We start from the raw sequence: 14,902 nt of genomic DNA on the forward strand, positions 1-14,902 counted from the left end.
GCAGCCATCTCTAGAGGTAAGTAGCTGCTAGAGATTTAGTTTAGCCTTCCATTCGAATGAATAGAGGCAGCCGGCGTGCAGGGGGTTAAGGCTGTGTGTTGGCTGCTTCCATTCATTCCTATGGAACTGCAGCGGAGTCTTCACACTGAATATACATCGTATACTCAGTGTGAAGGCTAAGCAACGCATTGTGGGAAAAAATCACAGATCTCGATCCCACATAAAAAGATCGTGTTCGGAATTCCGATGGCGATCGTGAAATTTTCTCGATTGGAATCCGATCTTTTCCGAACACGATCGCTCAACCCTACTTGGCACCTGTCCACACTGCCAAAAGCACCAAGACCTGGTTTAATAAACACAGTATCACTGTGCTTTATTGGCCAGCAAACTCGCCTGACCTTAACCCCATAGAGAATCTATCAGGTATTGATAAGAGGAAGGTGAGACCCCAGACCCAACAATACAGACAAGCTGAAGGTTACTATCATACAACCTGGGCTTCCATTACCCCTCTGCAGTGCCACAGGCTGATCGCCTCCATGCCACATTGCTGCATTGATGCAGTCATTCATGTAAAAGGAGCCCTCACCAAGTACTGAGGGATTTTACTGGACAGACTTTTCATTTGTCCAACATTTCTGTGTTAAATATTTTTTTTACAATTGGTCTTATATAATATTCAAATTTTCTGAAATAATGACTTTTGGGTTTTCCTTGGCTGTAAGCCATAATCATCAACATTAACAGAAATAAACTCTTGAAAAAGTTTGTAATGTTTGTAATGACTCCATATAATATATGGGGTTCACTTTTTCAATTGAATTATTAAAAAAAATAACTCTTTGATGATATTCTAATTTATTGAGATGTACTTGTAGTTTCATGCCTTGTCCTGGTAAAGATGATGATCTCTGCATGGTGATGGACCCAGGCCTGCATAAACAGAGTGGAACTTGTTGTGTTTCTGGACTGTGGATGCTGACGCTCAAAACATTGACCCAGTGGGCCATGAAAGCCATGTATTCTCCTAGTGCCTAATTGCTGCTCCATGTGTCAATAGCAACCTACACCTTTCCCCAAACTGAAAAATCCAAGGAAAGTCCCACATTCTCCAACACATGGCCGTATAAAGCAAGAACAGCTTTCCTAGTGAAATAATGGCAGCTAGGTATCCTCCATCTGTTACAGATTGAACATTGCCATAGTTTTATCATTTGGTAATACACAAAAATGTCTTCCACTACCACCAACAGTGCCTCCACCACTTCATAGGCTTTTTAGATGTTGGACCTGCACAATGGATGGAATAGTTACAGCCCTCTTCTTCTGATGTCACCTTGTCATCCTGACCTGATAGTCTAGTCCTATCGTCAAAAGAATCAGCAACATCGGCAAAGTAATTGCCTTCTCTGCTTTTTTCTGACACATCATGACCATAGGATTCCTGTATAATCTCAGAATTTCCACCTGCTTCAATCTTATGAAGCCCAACTATCCTGCAGCTACTTGTGGTGCCACCAAAACCAGAATTAGTGTTGCTGTTGCCACCACATTCTTATTGTTATTATTTGATCAATTGTTTCCTTGTTGACCCTCCCTTTTATACTGCACAGTACTTAATTATAATGATACTGATTGGCAACATTCCTGACAGCGTGAGTCTTTTTTTTTTGTTTTTTTTCATTAAGTACTTCAGACGCATCAGCTTTACATAAGAGTATTTTTTTTAGTTTAGCACAGGCTACGAGACAGTATAACTTTTATGAGTAGCAATGAAAAAAACACTTAAAGGGGTTGTCCCATCACAAGGATCCTATCTATACTGCTTGTTAATGTGGATGTAAGACTTTTCCTAAATACACTGCTTCAGCAAAACTGCTTTGTTTGTCCACTATCTTACTTTATTCAATTCTTTGTGGCCACAGCCCTGACTTAGCTGCTCAAAAGTCAAGTGATGTATCTGCTGCTCTCAGGGGGGAGGAAGGAGGGGCTAAGTGCACGGGAGCAAGCCTGTGTTTCTAGCAATTCCTGTGTCTACACCACGTGACCTAGGTTCCTGTTAGCAGATAGGGGAGAGGAGCTGCTTTCATTTCTTCTGTTCTCCCAGTTATGAGGCTAGCTAATTCAATTGTGTTCATTATGGCAGAGACAGCATGTGAAACCCCGCCCACCAAATGATGCAAGAAACCAGGAAGAAAGAAGATTTTACAGCAGTAAAGACTGATGAGTATGTTTAAGTATTTTTTGTTTAACACTCTGTGTATTGGGTTAGCAGAGCAGAAAAAAAACACATTAAGACTGGGGCAAATGCTGTAGTGGAAACGCTGCGATTTGCCCGCGGTGGAAACGCCATGGGAAAAAAATCACAGCATATTACAGTCAGGGCAAAGTGGATGGGATTCTACTGAATCTCATGCCAAATTTGCGGGGAAAAAAACGCACTGTGGACAGGCCGCTATTTCCAAAACCAGCTTGTTTTTGGAATTTGCAGTATGTCAGTTATACCTACAGAAATGCCAGCGGTTTTCACAGAAAGTCCGCAGATGAAACCTCTGCAAACTTTCTGTCTAAAGCGCTGCGAGATGAACCGTGATGCATTGCCGCCGTGGTTTTTCCTGCAGCGCTATTTTGCTGCGGGACACCATGTGGTGTCTTAGCCTAAGGCTGCTTTCAAATGGCAGTGTTTGGCCAGTGATTTTGTTCAATGATTGCGAGCTAAAATTACTGTAGGAGTGGAGACTATACAGAGATCAGGTATAATAAAAATATTTGTACCTGTTCTGTGTTTTTATCCCATTCCTAGTTTTGGCACACACACTGACCAAACACTGAATTTGCCTCCAAGAACATTAACTAAATACACCAGGCCCACTATGATCATTTCTGTCGATTGTTTGTGGCCCGCTTGGATTGCAATAGAGAATACATTGACTTTGAGAAGACTATAGTGGCTAGGTCACAACGGCCTCAAGGAAAATTTTGATCCTTTTGCACTCTTTCATCCACACCACCTCTTCTATCAAGCCTTTTTTATATCTCTAGCTGGGAGAAAGATCTGAATATATCCCTGACTCCTCAGGAACTGACTCGTCCTCCAATGTTCACATGGTTCTTCCCCCTGCGTCAGACTGCTAGAAAAACACTTTAAATTGCTTGCAAGGTGGTACAGGACACCATAATGGCTGTACACACACAGTCTGGCGCAGTCGGACCTCTGCTGGAGGTGTGGCAAGGCAACCGGGTCACTTTTACACATCTGGTGGGAATGCCCAGGGATAACAGAATACTGGAGAGGAATCGAAATGGAAATCCACAGAATTTGATTCTTGTCACTTAGCCTCACACGTGATATGTTAGTCTTCCCAAGACCCTTGCCTGAGTTCTCAAAATCCTCCCAACAACTTATATTCCTGTTCTTGACTGCTGCAAAGGCTCTTGTCTCACCCTTGTGGTTACAACAGATTCCACCAGCTGTCTCACAGTGGAAGAACAAGGTGAAGTAGATCTTAAAGGGATTCTACCCTTAAAAATCTTTTTTCTGTGGCTAACACGTCGCAATAGCCTTTAGAAAGGCTATTCGTCTCTTACCTTTAGATGGGATCTCCGCCGCGCCGTTCCTTAGTAATACCGGTTTTTACCGGTATGTAAATTAGTTCTCTGGCAGCGATGTGAGCGGGCACCAGCGCTGAAAATGCGATGAGGGCGTCCTCACCACTGCCAGAGAACAGGATGGACACTACGAAATGTCCACTACGTATGGCCACACCCTATGCCAGTTGCACACGACTGTGCTGCCATGAATGAACATCCATGTCCCATCCGTGGACCAGCCGTGCTTCCGCGGCCCCTTTCATTCAATGAATAGGGGCCACAGAAGCAGAGCCGAAAAATAAGACAGGAGTAGGACCTGTAACATATTTTGCGGCCCACACGTGACCGTGTGAGTCATGGTCATGTGTTCAGACTCTTAGAAATGAATGAGTCAGTGTGCTATTCAGGAAAAACCCAAATAGTACACTGACCCATTCGTACGGATGTCTGAAAAGGAGCTTAGGCTACACAACGGTAATTACTGAATTCAAAAACAGATCCACACATTGTGGATAGGAAATAGAGATGAGCGAGTAGTATTCGATCGAATATTGAATAACATTATAGTCTATGGGAAAAAACAGGAATGTTGTTCCGGTTTCCATGGAAACCAAAGTTTGATACATTATATCCTCCAAGTTCCGGAAGTAGCAGGACGAGGAGCACGAGGAGGTTTTTGCATTGAATTCAATGGAATTTTCCCGCGTGACATTCGACCGATACGAGTATTCGATCGAATAGTCGTATTCGATCGAATACTACTCGCTCATCTCTAATAGGGAATAAGTGTCCATAAAGTCACAAGACTGTAATAGATTGTAAGCTCTTGTGAGCAGGGCCCTCCTTTTGTTTGATATGTTAATTGTAATGTTAAATACTGTCTGTTCATCTACCCCCTTACTTGTAAAGTGCTGCGGAAGATTTTGGCTAAATAAATAAAATTATTATTATTATTCTTACAACCGCTTTAAGTTATATAATTATTCTTGTCCTAGCATTATTAACACAAGCAGGTTCACCCTGTGATATATGTATTATCTATCACATTATTGGTTCTGATACCCTGAGAGTAGTTTTTATTTTACGCCCTGGGGATAACCTTTGAAAAGTCCATATTTTAAACAGTAAGGTTTACACCTGCGTTTGGGCCACCGTTCCTCAGGTCCATTTGGGGACCTGAAAAATGGAAACCCAATCTGCTTAAAAATTAGTTACCCACGAAGACCCGCAGTTCCCTCCTGAGAAATGCAGATACTTTTCTCTCCACATTTTTCAGGCGGATTTGGGGATGGAAACCTCGAATGGAATGCAGGTAATTTTTACTAAACAGTTTATGCAACCATTAAGAAGATGCTAAAAACGGATGCAAATTAATGGGAAAAAAAGGTATACATCTCTGTTTATTGCAGGACAAAAAAGCATGGCAGATCACTCTTTTCTGTACTACAAAAAATGGACACAGACCTATAAGCTTTTTTAAAAAATAAAAAAATTTAAAAAAATAAAAATATTGAAGTCTACACATGAACGACCTTTCTGTAGCATCCATTTTGCCACCATGGAAACATGCAAACATTGAGAAGAATATTAGTGGAAATCCTGTGATTTCAAAAACCTTTGCATTGTTGTAAATCGCAGCATATCAATAACAGCTACGGAAATGCTGGCGTTTTCTGTATAGGCATAACTGAAGCAGAAAGTGTGCAGACTAAAACTGAGTGTTCTTTCTGTACAAACATGTTGTGGGAAAACACATGATGCATTTCCGCTGCAGTTTTCCCCACATCACTTTTAGGCTGCGACTCGCCTATGCTTGTGAAGTGAATAGAACCTCTTCGTCATCTGAAACATTACTGAATGACAATGATATAGTATTTTACAGATGTCATCGCTCCCTAAATTCCATCATAAATTGTCTGTTTGTCTTAGATAACGTCACACAACCTCTATTCAATATAATCGTCGGCACTTTGCAGACTGGTGGGTTAAGCAATATATTACCACTTAAATATATTGTAACCTCTGGGAGGCTAATAATAAATAGAGATTTACATCTTCACATATATATGAAAATAGAAATAATTTCACGTGCTACTGCCAGAATATCTTTCCCCTGGTACCTCAGCCCTGAAACTGACTATCTGTGACCCTGCTTCTCTCCTCCTCTTGGCTCTGTAAGTTCAATTAAACACATTATTGAAATTCCTTTCTGTGTATGACCTCCTACAGCACATCTCTCTTTCCTAACCATTCCCTCCACTCTTTCTTACATAAAAGCATGAGAAACAAGGTCACTGTCTACATGTACGTAGAAAGACCAGATAAGAAAAATAAGGCTGAATAAGAGCTTAAAAAGTCCAAACACGGTAATGTGGTCAAAATGGCATGAACATATCCTTCATCTATTACTCGATTTACTGACCATGTATGAAAAACATGATACATGCTTTTATGCATACAAACTTAAACAATCTGTTTTGTCTATGCAGGGGTAATGTGTCACATCCCGGTGGAGATCCAAGGGTCATGTATTGAGATAGTCAAGACCTATAAGTACCTGGGTGTGCTCCTTAATAATAAGCTGGACTGGGCTGATCACCTGGAGGCGCTACACAGAAAGGGCCACAGCAGACTCTACCTGCTCAGGAGGCTGAGGGCCTTCGGAGTCCAGGGGCCACTTCTTAGGGCCTTCTTCAACTCTGTGGTTGCTTCAGCCATCTTTTTCGGTGTGATCTGCTGGGGGAGCAGTATATCAACCAGGGACAGAAATAGACTTGACAGGCTGATCAGAAGGGCCACCTCTGTCCTGGGGAGCCCCCTGAACTCAGTACAGTTGGTGAGTGACAGAAGGATACTGTCCACGGGGAGCTCCATGAGTGAGAATAAATCCCACCCCATGTATGAGACCTTGACGGCACTTGGCAGCACTGTCAGTGGCCGACTGCTTCACCCCAAGTGTGAGAAGGAGGTCCTTCCTCCCAACCACGGTCAGGCTACATCATCTACATCAGGCCAAGCGAAGATCACTCTGCACAGAGAACTAAATGATCCTGAAGTCTTCTTTATTTATTTTTCTTCCTTAGCTGCTATGGATTCCTAGTATTTTCTCAGCTTATATGTGTCTCCTTCTGTAATATATTACTGTGTATTATCCTGTATCTGTATTACTATGCTGCCGTAACACTAGTAACAATAGTCCCCACTGTGGGACTATTAATGGATTATCTTATCATATAAGGGGGAGATGGTACAGAGACTTATAAGACCATTCATGCCTTGCTAAGAATTCTAGGTAAGGAATAGGCAACAAAGACCTCATTGGTGAAAAAGAGGAACTAGCTCCTAACGCCACTTTTTGGAAAGTAGCTTGCTATAGTTTAGTGCTTGGTTTTCAAAGAAACCAAAAGAGTAATAGCCAAGCCACAATATCTCCTCCAATCCTTGTCTGCCATAAGTAGCGGGTGTCAGCAGTATGATACAACTAACACTGCCTGTAACACATGAAACTGGAGTTCATCTCAATCATTACTGCAACATCTGAATGGTTTCCCTAGCAATATGGTACCTTATCATATTGGAGTGTATAATACTGCTGGTGCAAGTCACCCATTGGAAGAAAAATTATGTAAAAAATGTTGTAAAAATATTACTAAATAAATGCCCTCCCCTTTTCCCATATTAATATAAAGAAATGTGAAAAAAACACACAAAAACAATGCACATTGGGTATCACAGCATCCATATCAACTTGTACAATTAAATTGAAACATTAATTAACCCACAAGGCGAAAGTCACAAATAATAAAACGTCAGCAGTAAAGATTTTTCATTATCTCAAAATGTGAAATAAAAAATTATTGTAAAGTCATAGATAGCCAACAAAGGTAGCAAGTAAAAGCAACCTTCTTCCTTACTTTCCACTCTCGCCCCTAGAGTGTGTCTGGGTCTTATAGGATAATATGAAATGAGCATTCTGAATTTTAAACTTAATAACCCTGAATGGGTCGGTACTAACCACTTAACATATACACAAATACATATCAGTGGGGGACAAGCAAATACAGTTAAATAGCATAATATAGTATATAAAACAAAAACGATAGAAAGAATAAAGGGGATAAAGACAGAAAAAAAAATACCAAATTAATCTCTGAGCATGTAATATTACACAGAAGAAAAATACATAACTGATGTCTGATCATCACACTGGATGGGATGGGAGTTTTTTTTTTTTTTGTTTGTTTTTTAAATGTAGATTATGAGCCCCACATAGAGCTCACAATGTACATTTTTCCCTATCAGTATGTCTTTTTGGAATATGGGATGGAAATCCATGCAGGCGCGGGGAGAACATACAAACTCCTTGCAGATGGTTTTTTGCCCTTGGTGGGATTTGAGCACCAGGGCTCCAGCGCTGCAAGGCTGCAGTGCTAACCACTGAGCCACCGTGTGGCCCCCCTGGAATGGGAGTTCATTTTGACCACAGCATAATAGAACTTAATCTTTATATATTATATTGCATATAGAAGAAATCTGATTCTAAATACAGACATTTTTCAGCTTACCTTAATACTCATAAATAAAATATAAACCATGAGTTTCAGAAAAAAGATTTGCTTTCCAGCACAGTCTTCTCATTATAAAGCTCACTCATTTATAATACACTTATCCCCTGTGCATTTACATTATTACATTGCTGTTGATCAATATACATTTCATAGTATTTTGTCATTTTCCTATGGAAAGTGATTTATGTTATTCTCTTCTCTCTTATGCTGACCATGAACTTTATCATTGGTAATTCCTTCCAATAAAAGTTGTTGCAAAGTATCACTTAAATATAGAAACTGTGAACTTCTTTGGCTCTTTCCTTTTGTACTTTTGAAGAATCACTATGATTTAACAAATTTGTCTCTATCTTGGATACAATATATTGAATCTTATTACTGGACCTGACCATAGTTTGGTGGAAGTAAAGGGGTTGTCTTGGTTTGGCATACCTGCATTCTAGGTTCTTGTAAGTCTTAATATCCAAATGGCACTCCATAAAAGCACTAAATCACAAACGGATCACTAGAGGCGGTGTGCCAGTGAAGTCTGTGACTCTGCAATTGCAACTAGAGACATATCCTTTAACCTGCTGCCACAGCTATCTATGAGAATTGTGTAGATCATCTGAACCTCCAGAACTATATACTTCTAAAAATGCATGTACAACATTGGCTACTCACATCAAATGGACATGGAAGCTCTGTTTGATTTCGTCTATATAGGTAACAGTAAGTGCTACTTTGTGGTTTTGTTATGTGTAAGTTTCCATTCTTTCTTATAGAATATGCTAAGGTCCCTGTCGTGCCATCTCTTTTCCTAGTCAAGTCATATGACCGTGATGACTTTCCCACAATACAGTATTGATTTTGCTCCCCCATTCTTATCATCTGTGGCGTCCCAGCAGTCAGACAACATTGAATCTAGCATAGCATCTTTCCTTCTTCCACCTGACAAACAAGCAAGCAACTTACGGTAGTTTACTGGGCAGAGTAAAGGGCATGTAATGCTATGAATGTACAGTCATCAACTATTACAAACTTAGAGGAAAATTTGCCTTTTGCTACTGTAAAAGTATATATGTACATAAATAACAATATACAACACTCAACTACATCTTTAATGTCTTGTCATGTAAAAATTTAAACTCTGAACTGACGACATACCAAAACTGAGAGTGGGTTTACCATCTGACAATGCTGGAAATCTGGCGTTTTACTTTTACATGTGTCCATTGAATTAATAAGGACAAACTATTTAGCTGTTTACTGTATACTGCAGATTATGACGTACTACAGACTGAGACCTAGTCCTATATTAGAGAGATTCATAATACCATTGAAGGGAATAGCCGAGGACAGTGTGATGATCTTAATTTTCCATATTGGTAATGATCATTTTCATTTACAGAAAACAGGTTCTGGGTTTTCGGGTGACTATCTTCAATTCTGCTTTTGCTAGTGCTAAGGTATGTTCACACTGAGTTTCTTGTAGGCTCAAAAGTATTATTATTATTATTATTGTTTATTTATATAGTACCATTAATTCCATGGTGCTTTACATTTGGGGGTTACATACAATACACAAAATATACAAGTAGATACAGTCCTATAAAAAAGTTTGGGCACCCCTATTAATCTTAATCATTTTTAGTTCTAAATATTTTGGTGTTTATAACAGCCATTTCAGTTTGATATATCTAATAACTGATGGACACAGTAATATTTCAGGATTGAAATGAGGTTTATTGTACTAACAGAAAATGTGCAATATGCATTAAACCAAAATTTGACTGGTGCAAAAGTATGGGCACCTCAACAGAAAAGTGACATTAATATTTAATAGATCCTCCTTTTGCAAAGATAACAGCCTCTAGTCGCTTCCTGTAGATTTTAATCAGTTCCTGGATCCTGGATAAAGGTATTTTGGACAAACAATTCAAGTTCAGTTAAGTTAGATGGTCGCCGAGCATGGACTGCCCGCTTCAAATCATCCCACAGATGTTCAATGATATTCAGGTCTGGGGACTGGGATGGCCATTCCAGAACATTGTAATTGTTCCTCTGCATGAATGCCTGAGGATTTGGAGCGGTGTTTTGGATCATTGTCTTGCTGAAATATCCATCCCCGGCGTAACTTCAACTTCGTCACTGATTCTTGAACATTATTCTCAAGAATCTGCTGATATTGAGTGGAATCCATGCGACCCTCAACTTTAACAAGATTCCCGATGCCGGCATTGGCCACACAGCCCCAAAGCATGATGGAACCTCCACCAAATTTTACAGTGGGTAGCATGTGTTTTTCTTGGAATGCTGTTTCTTTTTGGACGCCATGCATAACGCCTTTTTTTTATAACCAAACAACTCAATTTTTGTTTCCAAAATGAAGCTGCCTTGTCCAAATGTGCTTTTTCATACCTCAGGCAACTCTATTTGTAGCGTACGTGCAGAAACGGCTTCTTTCTCATCACTCTCCCATACAGCTTCTATTTGTGCAAAGTGCGCTGTATAGTTGACCGATGCACAGTGACACCATCTGCAGCAAGATGATGCTGCAGCTCTTTGGAGGTGGTCTGTGGATTGTCCTTGACTGTTCTCACCATTCTTCTTCTCTGCCTTTCTGATATTTTTCTTGGCCTGCCACTTCTGGGCTTAACAAGAACTGTCCCTGTGGTCTTCCATTTCCTTACTATGTTCCTCACAGTGGAAACTGACAGGTTAAATCTCTGAGACAACTTTTTGTATGCTTCCCCTGAACAACTATGTTGAACAATCTTTGTTTTCAGATCATTTGAGAGTTGTTTTGAGTAGCCCATGATGCCACTCTTCAGAGGAGATTCAAATAGGAGAACAACTTGCAATTGGCCACCTTAAATACCTTTTCTTATGATTGGATACATCTGGTTATGAAGGTCAAAGCTCACTGAGGTTACAAAACCAATTTTGTGCTTCAGTAAGTCAGTAAAAAGTAGTTAGGGGAATTCAAATCAATAAAATGATAAGGGTGCCCATACTTTCGCACCGGTCAAATTTTGGTTTAATGCATATTGAACATTTTCTGTTAGTACAATAAACCTCATTTCAATCCTGAAATATTACTATGTCCATCAGTTATTAGATATATCAAACTGAAATGGCTGTTGCAAACACCAAAATATTTAGAACAAAAAATGATTAAGATTAATAGGGGTGCCCAAACTTTTTCATAGGACTGTATAATACTAACAATGACCGACTGGCACAGTGGGGTAGAGGGCCCTGCCCGCGAGGGCTTACATACTACTCCCATTTGTTTTACTGAGATTCAGTGGCAGAGAAGTGTGAAGACCTATATGTCTTACTAATTCCTCAAGTGCCATTAAAGTTATAGGTTTTGTGATAAGTAAAGCTGTGACCTACCTTCACTCAACAAAAGAGTAGTATGTTTGTATGGTCACTTACTGTTCACACATAGAACGTGTGAGGAGTCAATAGTTTGGGAGGTTTGCTTTTATACCAAGAGACAAGTGCTAAAATATCTAAGATTGTTTCATGGTATTATCAATGCTCACCATGCAGACGTTACCTTATTAAGGTTCCACTTCTATCCGGCACTGCTGTTTTTTCTGTGCTGTGTACACTTGTATGATACCTAGCTTGTGCTACTACCAGTGCCATGTGATGTTTACTTTTAATAAACTTTTATTTATCCAAGAATGACAGCGCTAGATATATTTGCACATATGTCAAATATTATCCTGCCAACAAAGCTGCATTTAAAAAGTTCATGTACAATGAAAAACACTTGCATCCATCTTAGGGGGCGTTCACACTACCATCGGTGTCCGACAGGTAGTGTCCGCTCCTAGTGTCCGCTCAAAATCTGTCACGGACATTAGGAGCGGACACTAGCTCTGTCCGTGACACCTGTCATTCATTTCAATGGGCATCGGGTGCGTTCTTTTGCACTCCGTGCCCGTCCTTCCCTGTCCGCAAGTGAAGATGTCCGACTTCTCAAGCGGACAGAAAAACCCGACGTGCAGGGTTCTTCTGTCCGCTTGAGAAGACAGACATCTTCACTTGTGGACAGGGAAGGACGGGCACGGAGTGCAAAAGAACGCACCCGATGCCCATTGAAATGAATGACAGGTGTCACAGACACAGCTAGTGTCCGCTCCTAATGTCCGTGACAGATTTTGAGCGGACACTAGGAGCGGACACTACCTGTCGGACACCGACGGTAGTGTGAACGCTCCCTTAGTGGAAAAAGATAAAACAGTCAAAATTAACTACAGAACTGTGTATCATGATTTTTTTTATAAATGGTAGTAGGCTAACATGAGCAAAATGCATAAACATACAATAACATATAACTAGAGATGAGCGAGTAGTATTCGAAACGGCAGTTTCGAATAGCACGCACCCATAGCAATGAATGGAGCTGGACGGCATGCAGACGGGGCCGGCATCCTGCCGCTTAACCCCCTGCCTGCCGGCTGCGTCCATTCATTCCTATAGCTGCGTGCTATTCAAAACTATCGTTTTGAATACTACTCACTCATCTCTACATTTAACATAAAAGGCAATCTATTAAATCAAATGAGGATAGGGGGTAACTTGCCAATCATTGGGATCTTGATTGCGAGAACTGGATTCAGTTTTAATGCAGCAGCAAATCGGCTAGTCCATGCTCCGCTCAGTTCCGTGCATTTCTCATGATACATGAAGGGCTGGGGGTGAATTTCTAATTATTGGAATACCCCATTAAGATTGACTACATTGACAAAAGTATTAGAACATGCCTCTAAATTCCAGCACCTTGCCATGCAACCTGCTCTGTAAGGCTAAGGCCCCACAGGCCGTAATTGCAGCGCTAAAGCGTTGTGGAAAGAACTGCGGCATTAACGCACTGCAGTTCTTTCCACAGCGCTTTCAACAGAAGGTTCGCTGAGTTTTCATCTGCAGACTTTCTGTTACAATTATATCTATGGGAAAGCCGCCGGTGTTTCCGTAGATATAATTGACATGCTGCGATTTGCAAAGCCGCAACGGCTTGTCTGCCATACTGCTGAATCGATTTTAATAATTTTCAACAAATATTATATCATTTTATTAAGATCTGTATATGATTCTCTATTTGGGCCAATTTTGTGGAAGTTTTTGGTGTTTGTTCTATGTATATATTGGCCCTTGGTGATGCGAGGTAATTTTGGAGTGTGTTGTACAGCACCACCCTACACCATGATATCCTACAGTATTCTCAGAGCAGGGTTATTCCTGCAGTCCATTGCATTGTAGGTAAGGTAGAGAAATAGAAGTGCATGTCTCCGTTAGCATGACAGGCAGTAATCCAGAGAGGTCTGGAGTGTTAATAGTAGTACTATATATACAGTAATGGTTATAGCGCCTCCCTATACCATGATGTTCTGTAGTATTGTTATTTCCAGCAGTCTGTGGTGTAGTAGATATAGCAAAGGGACAAAAACATGTGTCCCTGTCAGCAGGATCAGTTCATCTTAGTAGGAGGAACCCAGGGCTTGGGCTCTTGGCCTTGCAGTGGCTTATCAGAGCTGGATGTCAGGCCCCCTAGAGTATATACCATGGTGGCACTTTCCCCAGGGGTCAATTTAATTAATTGATATTTAATTTATAATCTAATTATTGGTGAGGAAAAATGAAATATAAAAGAGCGGCTCAGCTGATATCTGTGTGGCAGTTCCGGAGGTGATCAGCTGGAGGAAGTCAACGCCCACCCGCCAACCCCTTTTTTGTCTAAATATAGGACTGTCGTGGAGTTTTTATTAGTGGGGGGGGGTGTTACGTTTTGTTTGGTTTTTAATTTATTTAATGTTTGTACATGAAAGAAGTTTTAATGATGAATTATTTATTTATTATTGGATTGGTAACCCCATAAATAAAACACCACGGCCATTTATTTTCCACCTAAAAAGTTGTTGTGTCTTTATTTCATTTATGTTAATAGGTATGTTATTATTATGGTAAGTTTTTAGTTGTCTTGTGAATCATGTGACACCATGTGACAATATAGTGTGTCATTCACTAGGAAGCCACAGCTGTGTGCTCGGCCATCAGAACAGAAGACAATGACAGTCACCCTGTGGTCGGAGGGAGGCAGTAGGTACAGGCATCGGGCGTCCCAGACACAGAAGGCACCAACCAGACAGCAGTTGGGCCTAAGTATCAGGATCACCAGCTTTCCACTACAACTTCTCCTCTCAGTGCAGCCACCACGGCACAGGTGACAGAAGAGACTGACAGGAGAGGTCTACACGGGTGAGCCAGCGGAATCACAGTGGCTAAGTAGGGACTGTCAGGCAGAAGTATGTGTAAGATGCTGTGGATCTCTCCAGAGCTCTGCTAGTTCCGTCCGGCCATCTTGGTAGCTGGCCATTCCCCTTCCTTTCCATTGTTGCCTTCTATAACATTTCTGTTGCATCCAAGTGAAGTTATAAATGTTTGAAAGCATAAAAAGTAAAATGTAAATGAACCTACATTTTTATTTTACATATTTTTTTCTTTCCTATCAGTATGTCTTTGTAGAATGGGAGGAAATCCATGCACACAGAACATACAAACTCCTTGCAGATGTTGTTCCTGACGGGATTCAATCCCAGGACTCCAGGGCTGTAGTGTTAACCACTGAGCCACCGTGTTGCCCCTATAAATAAACCTACATTGTCTGCTTGCTAACCATACCTCCATTGTGTGACATCAGGGAATGAAGGGACTGTGAGGAAGATGTGAATCACTTCCAGGAG

Source organism: Leptodactylus fuscus, chromosome 5 (genome assembly GCF_031893055.1).
Source record: "Leptodactylus fuscus isolate aLepFus1 chromosome 5, aLepFus1.hap2, whole genome shotgun sequence".
NCBI classification, from domain to species: Eukaryota; Metazoa; Chordata; class Amphibia; order Anura; family Leptodactylidae; genus Leptodactylus; species Leptodactylus fuscus.